General features: G+C 42.8%; 1 long non-coding RNA gene across 1 annotated transcript in view; it reads right to left on the minus strand.

The window, feature by feature from the left end:
- Positions 1–9392: 9392 nt before the first annotated feature.
- LOC123370822 overlaps positions 9393–12312 on the minus strand; it is a 38952-nt gene continuing 36032 nt past the window's right edge. The window contains exon 3 of the long non-coding RNA XR_006579578.1: positions 9393–10086. This is a non-coding gene — a long non-coding RNA (uncharacterized LOC123370822). The remainder of the gene's footprint in view (positions 10087–12312) is intronic.

The raw sequence follows: 12312 nt of genomic DNA on the forward strand, positions 1-12312 counted from the left end.
CAGAAAGCAGTTCTCTTGCTTACAAGTCCAAGCCTGCCTTTCCAGCCAGCAGTCTGTCCCAAAAGCCCTCTCTCTTGGCTCTCTCATAGAGTCACACTCCTAACATGTCTTTTAGTGTCTACTGCTTTTTTTGCTTGCTTTCTGGCTGCTTCTGACAAACAGATGCACACAGCCTCTGCCAATCCTCAGTACCTATGTTTGCATTCTTTTGGTGGTGGCTTCCATTGTTTCAGCTATCAATAAACAAAGGGGCATTTAATTGTTCCCTCATTTGGCCTGAATGGAAGGCAGTGAGCATGCCCATCAGTTTCAGCAGTCTGTAATTCCCCATAGATTAAAAAAACGATTGCTGAGAACCATGCAACTTCCAGAATAAGAGTAGCTATCACTGATAGTCTTGAATTACATTAAGGGAACATACATGTTTTTAAATCATTTTAATAATGATAGAAGGTAAAAAAAAGTATAATAAAAGCAGGGCCAGCTCTACAGTTTTCCCCGCCCCAAGAAGCGCACCGAATTGCCGTCGCAGGCGGGGGGGGCAGTCCGTGTGCCCTTAAGGCGGCAGGCGCATTTCCATGGCGGCGGCAATTCGGCGGCAGCTTCTATGTTTAGCTGAAACCTCCACGGACAGCTAAACATAGAAGCTGCCGCCGAATTGCCGCCGCCACGGAAACGCGCCTGCCGCCCTAAGAGCCGACGGACTGTCCCCCGCTGTCCATGGCAGCAATTCGGCACGCTGCTTGGGGGAAAAACAACAGGGACTGCCAGCTTGGAATGCTGGTGCCTGGAGCCGGCCCTGAATAAAAGCATTAATTATATGGTATGCCTTATTTTGAAGTAAATATGCATGTGGTGTTATTGCTGTGATAGAACAAAGGGAATATAATGTATATTTTCCTAGCAATTCTGTTAAATTCTTTTAAATGAGAAAATTAAAAAAAAAAACCCACTTATGAAAAGAGATGTCTTTTTGACATCTTTGCACCTAGTTAGATTTTGGTTTTCCAGTAAATCAGATCCAAAGCTTCCAAAATAACATCACAGGAATCATAGTGTTGCATACAAACTATCTTTTACTTATTTATTGGGTAACACAGTTGGTGTCCTTTCTAACACTGTCTATAGGGAAACATAGATCTAATTAGTGTACTACTTCTCTCATTATAACAATTTTCTATGCATCTGGATGGCTTTTTGACATTCAAAGACATTGAAACAGCTGGACCTAGGTTATTTCTGTGTTTTGTGGTTATGTGATAGTCTATTTTGCTTCAAATTCTTCATGCCATCCATAAATTTTGATGGCAGTTAGTTCAGAAGCTTCCTTTCCAACAGAAGTTAGAAATTTCTTAGGGTGTGCCAAAAAACTCAACTATGAAAAAAAATGCACAGAAACCAACTTAGTTTTAGTGGTAGGTGAACAGCATAGAAAATTAAACCATTTTGTCAATTCCTAGTCATATTTTGATTTGACCATATTCATGTCCCTTTTAATTTGTTTTTGAGTGGGTTTTGGCTCCATGAATATTTAGAGACGATATTTCATTTGTATGAATCTTAATATTCATGCTCATTCACACATATTTCTGCTGTGGAAATGATTGCCTCATCATCCTGCTACCAATCGGCTGTGTGAGCATGGGATTCAATGTTACACAGCAGTCAAGGTTAAAAAGATTGTAAATTCATAACTTTGCTAGACATTAAAAATCATGGTATGAATAGAGACACTGGATTTATGGCTTATCACAAAAATCTGCAACCCACTAACAACCTCCTAAAATGTTCTGCCCTTTTCCTTTCCTCTCTATGACTGGAGGGATGTTAGAAGGCCACTTCATCTTGAATGGTTCCTTGAAATATGTATGAACTACTAATGCTAAACAATATGTTCCACCTTGTATTTAGCTGTGATGTTCTGATGCGTGGTCTACACTAGCAACTTATGTTGGTATAACTATATTGCTCAGAGGTGTGGGATCTAAACCCCAGTGTAGAAAGCGCTATGTTGATTAAAGGATTTATCTTGTCAATATAGCTACTGCCTCTTAGGGTGGTGGAGTACCTATGCCAACAGAAGAATCTTTCCCATCAGCATAGGTAGCATCTTTACTAAGCACTACAGCAGTGCAGCTGGACTGCTATAAGTTTAGACAAGCCCTGAGTAAGTTTCCCAGATCTGAAGAAGAGCTCTGTGTAAGCTCAACAATTTTTCCCTTTCACCAACAGTTTGTCCAATAAAAGCTATTACCTCATCCACCTGAGATACATATATTTTCAGGGCTCTATCCAAGTGAGCAGTCTCAGGGAACATGAGGCTTGTGTACATAATGTGATATCCCAGGTCTTGAACCCAGGGTGAGAGTCCCTAGACAGCTGCTGCATCCTGGCCACCACACAGTGCCTGCTGAAACCTGGTGGGCCGAGGAGCTAGTAAGACTATAGCCTAAGCTAAGGCTCCACCCATGGGGGACCTTGTTAGATGGTTGCCTGGCTCCACTGATTGATCCAACCATGGTATTTAAGACAGAAGGAGGCACAGGAAGTTTGTCTGAGCAACAAGGTGATTTTCTGTTGTGTTTGTGTTGGACCCTGCTTGTGCCTGTCTTCTCCATCCAACCCTGTTCCTGATTCCTGCTCTGCTTCTGGATTCTGCCACATGGATTCTCACTCCTGTCTTCACTCCTGTTCCCAGTGTGCTCCTGCTCCATGTTTGATCCTTTCCTCTCCTCCAGTTCCTCTCCTTACACCTCTCCTGCAGTTACCAGTCCTGGCTCTGACCCTCAGCTTCGACTCCTGGTTCCAACTCTTGCTTGACTGTGACTTTGGTAATTAGAAGTTGACTCTGGTGCTGACACTTGGCTTCATTCCCAACCAGGATGCCTTCTCTGCCCAGTAAACATGACTCCTCTGACAACTACGCCAGACTGCCTACATCCAGCCATAACACATATCAAACCCAATTCAATGATTCCTCACAGCCTTAACAAAATAATAATAAATTATTATTGCTGCCTAAACTCTCTTTGGGTATGCCTATACAGCAATGTAAGCCCAGATTCAAGTCAAATCTCCCTTGCATCCACTCATCAATTGTGCTAACCTAGGATTCGGACTCAGGGTCCCAGGACCCTGCAGGGCTGGGGTGTCTGAGCCCATGTTAAGTTGGAACCTAGTTTCTGAGCCTGATTGCTTTCCTATGTGCATGAGGCCCTGGCTTGACTGGGTCCCTGATGTCCTCCAGATGTATACTAGAATTCTTGGGAGCAGAGGAGTAGTGCTGTAGGCAACCAGCACAGCAGACGGAAACACCATTACTACCTGGCTGAGCGAGTTTCCCCTTCTTGAGCCAGCTCCTCCTAGCTGATCTGTAGAGCTTGCCTGGAGCAGGGATCAAAGATGATGGTGGGAGGTGGCTCCCAGCTGCCAGTATTTTGGGGGTCATCTCTCTCCCGGATGTGCTGAGCTGGGAACTGTGCTGAGCTGGGAGCTCTGCTGCTCCCACTCTCTGCAGGGCAGCTGTTTGATCCATTCTTTGCCCCTGGGACCCAACCCGCACCTGCCCTCTCTGGGGCTTCGTGTGCAGGGTGCCTAGGCAATGTGCACTGTGAGAGTGAAAACCAGCCCCAAAACTTCCCTGCAGCCAGGGATAAGGGCTCCCCAGGGAATGCACTTCACCGCTCCGCAACTGGCAGCAGCCAGGCTGGTGTGTGTGTGTGTGTTTCCTCTGATAGCTTCATTTTATGTCAAACTTCAAAACAAGCAGACAAAAATAAATAAAAAAACAATCCAATGAAAACACCTTCATCGAATGACCCATTTTAAAAATTAAGAATTGCAAAGTTTTAGTTTAATAGTTTGACAGCCCCAGAGACGGATGTCCTAATTATCCTCAAAACAGGTCCACATCGGCATTTTCCTGCCAGTGTGACTCAGCCTAGAGCTGGAGAGCCCAATTCTCAGATTAGATGGTAGTTCAGTATAAAGCCATCTCAAACTGAAGTTATGCTACAGAGACAGTCATCAAACGAGCTAATTAAGCAGTTTATGTACTCATGAGTGCCTTACGGGAACTTGAGTCCCACCAATAGTATTTCCACATTTAGGAAACAGGATGGGCAGTAGAGTTTTCCTGCAGTGTTCCTCAGACCGGGGTTTCGAAACAGCATACTATTACTAAAACTTGCTTGCTTTCGCATTTTTACCATATAATTATCAAATAAATCAATTTGAATATAAATATTGTACTTACATTTCAGTGTATAGTATATAGAGCAGTATAAACAAGTCATTGTCTGTATGAAATTTTAGTTGTACTGACTTCGCTAGTGCTTTTTTTGTAGCCTGTTGTAAAAGTAGGCAAATATCTAGAAGAGTTTATGTACCCCTTGGAAGACCTCTGCGTAACCCCCAGGGTTATGCATATCCCTGGTTGAGAACTGGTTTAGAGGATCAATTTCTCAGTTTGCAATTGTCTCCATACCATAATGTTATCTGTATTCCCATAATTTCACACCTTTTTTTTCAAAGTCCCAGAAACCTGGTGCGACCCTTTTTTCTCTCTGCCATCTCTGACAGCAGCATGGAGCCTGCACAGCTCTTCACTATTTTCATGAGTGTTGCAAACATAGGGTGCATGATCTTGCAGCATTTGTAGAGATGCAAAAAGAACCGTAGGAGTGAGGAACATGATGATTTTTTGGAGGACAGGTTATTTTTTGGAGGACAGCAAGAACAAATTCAAGGTTGTTCCTGGTGTTCACAGAACAGCTGCAGATGGTGGAGCACTGCTGCTGAGCACAAGAAAAAAGCACAGACTGGTGGGATCACATCATAATGCAGGTTTGGGATGACAAGCACTGCCTGCAGAACTTTTGGATACGCAAGGCCACATTCCTGCATCTGTGCACTGAGATGACCCGAGCCCGCCAGCACAGGGATACTAAAATAAGAGCTGCACTGACAGTGGAGAAGTAAATGGAAATCACACTGTGGACATTTGCATTGCCAGATTGCTACCAGTCAGTCAGGAATCATTTTGGATTCAGGCAATGCACTTTGGGGGCCATTATGATGCAAGTGTGCAGGGGAATTAATCATCTCCTGCTATGAAGAACTGAGATTCTAGGTGATGTGCAGGATATAGTGTAGATAGATTTGCAGTAGTGGGGTTCCTGAACTGTGATTGAGCAACAGACTGCATACACATACCCTTTACAGCACCAGATCCACTTGCCACTGACTATAACAACAGAAAGGGCTACTTTTCTATGGTTATGCAAGCATTGGTGGATCACCGGGGATGCTTCATCAACATCAATGTGGTTTGGTCAGAAAAAGTGCATGATGCTCACATCTTCAAAAACACAGTACTCTTCAGAAAGATACACGCAGGGGCTGGCTTTCTTGAATGGCTGATTACCATTGGGAATGTTAAAATGTTAATAGTGATCCTGGGGGACCTAGCCTACCCTGGTTTCCCTGGCTCACAAAACCATACACTGGCCACCTCAACAGCACCAAGGAAAGATTAATCTACCATCTCAGCAGGTGCATAATGACATATAATATGCTTTTGGTCATTTGAAGGGATGCTGGTGTTGTTTACTCACAAGATTGGACTTCAGTGAGAAAAGTATCCCAGTGTTTATAGCTGCCTGCTGTTTCCTGCATAATATATGTGAAGCAAATAGGAAAGGTTTCCTCAGGGGCAGAGGTGGAAAGGATGGGTCTGCTGAATTTGAACAGCCAGATAAAAGGGTGATTAGAATAACTCAACACAGAGCTTTATGGCTGGAGGAGGCTTTAAAAGACCATTTTAGCAGTAAGCCAAAGTAGTGTTATCACAGGGTCCACTCCCTGTGCCTCATTGAGGCCAAATCTGGGGATTTGTTCTTTCTATTTCTGATAACCCCCTCGCTGCACACCCTGACACTGTTCCCTCACCCTTTGTGATTCAGGGTGCCCTGCCTTCATGGCTCAGCACCCCAACCAGGTCACTGTTTGTTTTCCCCTTCCAGGTTATCACAATTTCTTCCCCCAGGATGGCAGTCTTCCTATCACTGCCCAAACCAGCGCCACTCCCCAGTGTCAGGGAGGGGAACCCATGCCCACCCTCTACTCCAGGTTCCAGCTCAGGAACCAGCTAATTATTGGCCAAGGTCTGCATCCTCTTAAACCTTGCTACTTTTCCCTGAGTCTTTTCCAGGGGTGCCACTTAGGAGGTACAGGGGGGTTCCTGCCCTCTCCCACCCCAAGTTTTATACAGGAGAGATGTTTGTGGTGCATGTCCTAGCCCCAGGTGGAGATCTTAACTGCAGTACAGCTTGAGTGTGGAATGTGAGCTCTGCAGAGGAGGGGTGCTGCTCCCAGATTGTGCCCCTAGGGCAGAGAGTCAGTATTCTGTTTATAAACAGATGCAAGGTGATTAAGATTAAAGGGCTGGTAATTAAATTAAGGGTCTGAAAGTCATTGGATGATCCTGTAAAAAGGGAAACTCTCTGGGCGAGAGGAGGCGGGTTTTGAAGAGAGAATGCAGGGGACTCAGAAGAAAGACAGCGAAGCCCTCTGTACCAAGGTTACATTCAGAAAAGAGGGCGATGTGAGGAGCATAGGTGAAAAGAAGGGACCAAAACCAAAGGAAGGGATAGCAGTGGTATAGAGAGGTTCCCACTCTACCCATGGTACTTTGTGGCCCCATCACTGTAGTATCTAAGCACTTCACAATGTCTAACCTATTTCTCTTCACAGCCCCTCTGTGATGTAGAGCAGTGCTGTTATCCCCATTGTGCAGATGTGGTACTGAGGCACAAAGAGACTCAGGGCCAGATTTTTTAGGATATTTAGGCACCTAGTACCATTTTCAAAAGTGCTTAGGAGCTTTGTAAACCCCACAAGATGCGTAGCTGCATCTGGGGTCCCTAAGGCACTTGGCCTGAAGTCATACCTGGGAAGTAGAATCCAGGTCTCTGAGGGCTAGCTCCCTATCCACTGGACCAGCCTAGCCCTCTGCTGCATGCTGAAGGGGAAAAAAAAGAGGCCTCTGATAAATGGGAGCAAAACCAAGAAGGCCAGTTCTCTGAGACACCAGCAAATGGTCCTAGGTGAGTCATGGTTGACTGCATGAAAAGCAGCCCAGAGGTCAGGAAGGATGAAGAAAGAGAGATAACAAGAGTCAGATGAGAGGAGATCACTTAACCCCAAGAGGTGGCAGGTTCTTCCCCATGCTGGGTTGTAGAGCAATGGCTGCTGTGCAATTTTACATTTTATCTGAAAACCATTTTGTTTAGTCATTTATTTGTTCTGAGTTTGAGAAAAGGAAGGAATGAGAAAGTCTCACATGAGAATCAGATGTGTTTATGCCTCAAAATCTTAGGGTTTCATCTGTATTCAGGCTAATTCCGTAACAAAGAACAGAAATTGCATCCATAGAGTCCATAAAATTGATTTGTATTATTCACCGGGCACCATCTGTGTGCTCAGCACTGTTCGGAATATGCCAGAAAATGCAGTCCCTGAGCCAATATTCATAACATGTGGAGCACTGGATAAGATGGCTCGGATATTTAAGTATGAAGTTCATAGTTATTGAACACGTGTTAATATCTACGAGTGGAAGTACCGACAGCAATAGAAATGTTACCTGATTAAGGACTGGAAGATTTGACCTTCCAACTTTTTTTTTTTTAAAGAGGAAAAGCTTCTCAGAGCTCCTGTTCCTGTTTATTTTCCTTTCCTGCCTGCAATGCCCCTGATATACCTCAGAAGACTCAATCCGTTTTTCAACTTTAAAATGTGGAATTTTCTTGGTGTTTGGTTTTAAATATGCTCCTGGGAGAACTGCAACTCAATCACTGTAGTGTTGTGTTTAAGAGCCTCCTGTAAAGTAATTAGCTTTTAAACAGAAGTGAATATAGTGTTGCAAACTCTCATGATTTTGTCATGAATCTCATGATAACTATTGTTTTCTTTAAAGCCACAGCTCCTGGGTATGTGGATATGTGATGATTTCAACATTCATTCTTAAAGAAAATAAGTTTCTAGCCCTTGTGGCTGAGGAGAACATTTCAAAATGTGACCCCAGAGGCTCAAAAAGCTGAAGGAAAATAAAAAGAACACCAAATCTATTATTTTTACATAATCTCATGATTTTAAGCCAAACAAATGATTTTTGGTGAGCTTGACTCATGATTTTTTGAACATTTGTGTTTGGCAATATTGTGAAAGTGATTTGAAAGTGTCAGTTTCACTCCTGTTTCCAGTCTATTACTACTTGTACTATGGTAACACCCCTAGAGCCCCAGTCAGGTGCAGTATAAACTCAGGGAGCCTTGCACTAGTAGGATGTTTCCAAAAGTTAAATGATCTATTCCAAGCTTGGGGAACTGCAAAAAGTAAGTAGCATAAATAATAGAAAATAATGTAGATTTTTAAACAATTGTTTCAATTGTTGTATTCAAGAGTTTGTAACAAAGTAAGAATACACATTAAAATTTTAAACCTAATGGATGTCTCTTAAGTGACTTGACACAAGATGTCAGAACACTGTCAGTATTAGAGTTGAGAAGGTCTAATATTTATTATTTTTCTTTCTTTATATAGGAATTAGATACAGTGCTCCTGTCAGCTAATTTCTAAGCTATCATCTGCAAAAACAAAACAAACAAACTCTAGAGTTTTCAGGTACCTAAGTAAGTAGCCCCTGGAATCATGGTTAAAGTCCCCCTGCCAAAATCTGAAATGGGTCCCTTGGCCTTTTCTTTCACATTCTCCACCTAGTTTCCCTCCTTTCCCTCTCTACTGCCCAGAGAGCGGACACAGGCTCCCTCACTGCAGCCCATTTTTACTGCCAGCCTTGCTTTATTCTAGCACCACCTGTTCCTTCCCAGTTGGGTTCCATCATTATTCAGGGGTTATTTAGGCCAGCTAATCCCCTCAGCTGTGGCCTATGTAGTTAACTGGCTTCTCCTCAGCCTCATTAACCCCTTCTATGATGGTTTGCGGCGAACACCCCATCACAAGTGTGTGTTGTTGCAGTGTGCTCTACCTGACCTTAGCCTTTTGTGGCCTGGTAGGAATTATGTGGTGATTGCTGTACATGTAGGAATATAACATTGTCAATGAACCTATTAATTTTGTTTATGAATGATCCTATAGGCTGTGTGACACTGTGAGTAACAGGTAATTGGTTGCTTTCAGAACTGCTGAGCACTCAAGCAGCATATGTTGTGAACTAATAAAGATGAATTATGTTCCAAATAGAATTTTATTGTATAACAAAAAAAAAAAGGGGGGGGGAGCCCTGTGCAATTTTAAAACCAATGTATTAAAGACTTCATAAAACTTAATTTATAACGAGAACAGAACTTGTGAAGGGGAAAGAACCTGCATGTCTATTTCAGATACACATACACCAACTGTGGCTTCCATATGTCCGTGTATATGAAGCTGTAATATTCTTTAATGTCCCCCCGGGTGGAGTGGTAGAGGTAGTACAGCAACCCCTGATGTCAAATAAGAACATTTTAGGGGGCACAGGGAGGTCCCAATATTGAGTTCTCAATGAGCTGCGGCAGGGAGGTGAGGAGGAGGGTATGTCCTGGTGCATCACCTTCTCCCTTTCTTGCTGGGTCTCAAGGGCCTTTCTACTCTCCACTCTTTCCTTCTCTAGGCTGTCTGCAATGTTCATCCTGTCTGCATGTTCATCTTCCAGGCCCTTTGCTCAGGCTCCTTGGAAGTGTCTAGGGTGGCAGCTTCTTGTGAAAGCAGCAGATCTGCAGCTTGGCCCCAGATCGATTTTTGGCCTTCCTGGCCTTCTGGTATGCTCCTTGGCTTTCACACGGCATTGCTGCTGGTTCCTGTCATAGCTCTTTCCCCTGCATCCCCTGAGCAATCTGCTTATAGATGCCAATGTTGCTATGGCTGGTTTGGTGCTGTGCCTGCACAGGCTCCTCTCCCAACAGACCCAGGGGATCCAATATCTTTTGTGTATCTCAGGCAGGAATGCGTCTGGAGCATGTAGCTGGCATGGTCAACTGGGCAGTTGCACTCAACAATGAAGAACTGCTAGGTGTGATTTCCAAGCTGCAAAATTAGGAAAAGGCATTAAAAAAATTCACAGGGCTTTAAAGGAAAAGGAAGGCTTCCAGTCTACATGACACCTGGGGAGTGAAGTTCACAATTGTGGCAGGGCAATCAGTCTGGGGCATTTGGGGACATCTGCTGGAGGACAGTTAGGGTCAACATAAGCAATGCAGTATTTACGCTTGCACTGTGTTGACCTAAGTACATTGACTGTGGCTCTATGCCACTCAGGTTGGTGGTTTTACTATGTTGGCATAAGGGGGCGCTTATATAAGTGGGAGACAAATTTAAGTGTAGACACATGCACAGTTATGTTGATGTAAGCTGCCTTGAATTGACCTAACTTTGTAGTGTAGATTAGAACTTGGTTTTGATCAGAGACAGAGATGGAAGCATAAAGCAATGGAGACCATTCAGTGCCAACATTCATGTGTGAGTGTGTGTGTAGGTCCAATATTTGCAGGTATCAATTCACCTAGAAAGTTTATTCTGCTCAAATCTGCTGGTAAATACACTGAAAGATCATGAGACACTTAGATATTATATTACTGAAGGCCATATAAGTACCATCAATAGATAGATATTTCAAGTGCTTCCTTTGAAAGGGATTTAAGCTAAAGCATTCCTTGACCAAAGTGCTCACATATAAATTGCAGTTTGTCCAAAGAGCTCACTCATCAAGATTCAAACATTTTAAAAAACCCATTGTGTAACTAATATGCAACTCCACGTAACTTGAAAGGCCTTGTGGCCTCTGCAGAAAAGATGAGAATTGTGTAATACAAACCCTTCCCCAGAATCTCCTCCCTCCTTACTTTGTTGTCTACAGTCAACCCCGAGACCAGTGCCAGATGTGCTGTTTTCTTAACACAAGCTGCAGTGGCAGCTGTTTCTAGCTGATACAAGACAATATCACTTCTTTCCAGAAACTCTGTCCATTGTTCCTATCTAGGAAGATATTTATCAGGGAAGATGATACTAGCTCTATCAGGTCCAGTATTCTGAATCCTTAAATATTTGAGTTCTCACACTGGATGTCTGTTAACGAGCTAGTTGATGGAGAAGGGGAACGTCTACATGACCTAACCTTTAAGTATCTTGTTTCTCTATGGAGAAGATTCCATTCTCCAGAAATTCAATATAAATAGGTAGCCACAGGCTTGCTGACATCAAGTGTTTGGGGTCCATCTAGAATCTGTTACTTGCAAGGGGGAGAAGAGGATGATTTTCAATAAAAAGTAAACTAATTGCTCCATTTGGAATTAGACACGTGGCAATCATAATAGGCATGACAATGTGTAATAATCTAAACCTGGAAGAAAATTAAATTCTTCAGCTATCAGCTGTGAAGGGCATCTGTATTACCTGCCTATATGCATGACTGGAATGTAAAAGTGTCCATTGCAGAAAGTTATGGTGGCATATTTTCTTGAAGGAATTCTTTGGATTCCAACTCAAAAGAGGATTTTGAATATATAGTCTGTATACCCCACTCATTTGAACACTCACTGAGAAATAGTTAGATTAGAAGGTCATTAGATTTTGTAGCCCACCAATGCAGATTGTAAAAACCAACAGAATAGGCAGTTATTCAATATCACCAATTTCCCCTATTCACCTAAATTAGCCACTTCACCAGTCAAAGCCCACAGATCTCTAGCCTTAATCTGACCCCTTTTGGGCCAAATATTTTAATTTCCCTATACAGTTGATAAGAATATCCATGTGTATTAATATATTATATATAGTTTTGGCCTTAAACTCTGTGAATCTATGAGGAATATGTTGAACACTCCTCGATTAGATATCAAGAGTTGGTTATTGCCTTTGGTGATGCTGCTGGCATTATGGTACTTTACCTTTTAAAATTATTCTAAGGGCACACAGAGCACTAAAAAGGTGTTATTTCCATTATGTTACAAATTTTTAGATGTGCTTAACAGTATATGATTTTTAATATGACTGACTCTTTAAATTGTCTGAAGCTAATACATTTGTTTCCCCATATGTTTCTGAACTTACCCTAGGGAAATACTCATTGCTTTTTACATTTTATTCTGTATTTCCTCTATGTACCTCCTCTTTGCTTGGTCACTTTCTGTGACATCAGCCACTGGGCTAATATAGCCATGTACAAAGTTTTCCCTACAACTTATGCTAGAAGTGCTTTTTGGTCATCCTTAGGCAGCAGTTGATAATACACAAAGTAACTCCCGTACTTCCTCC

The sequence above is a fragment of the Mauremys mutica genome, chromosome 5, assembly GCF_020497125.1.
Source record: "Mauremys mutica isolate MM-2020 ecotype Southern chromosome 5, ASM2049712v1, whole genome shotgun sequence".
Lineage (NCBI taxonomy): Eukaryota > Metazoa > Chordata > Testudines > Geoemydidae > Mauremys > Mauremys mutica.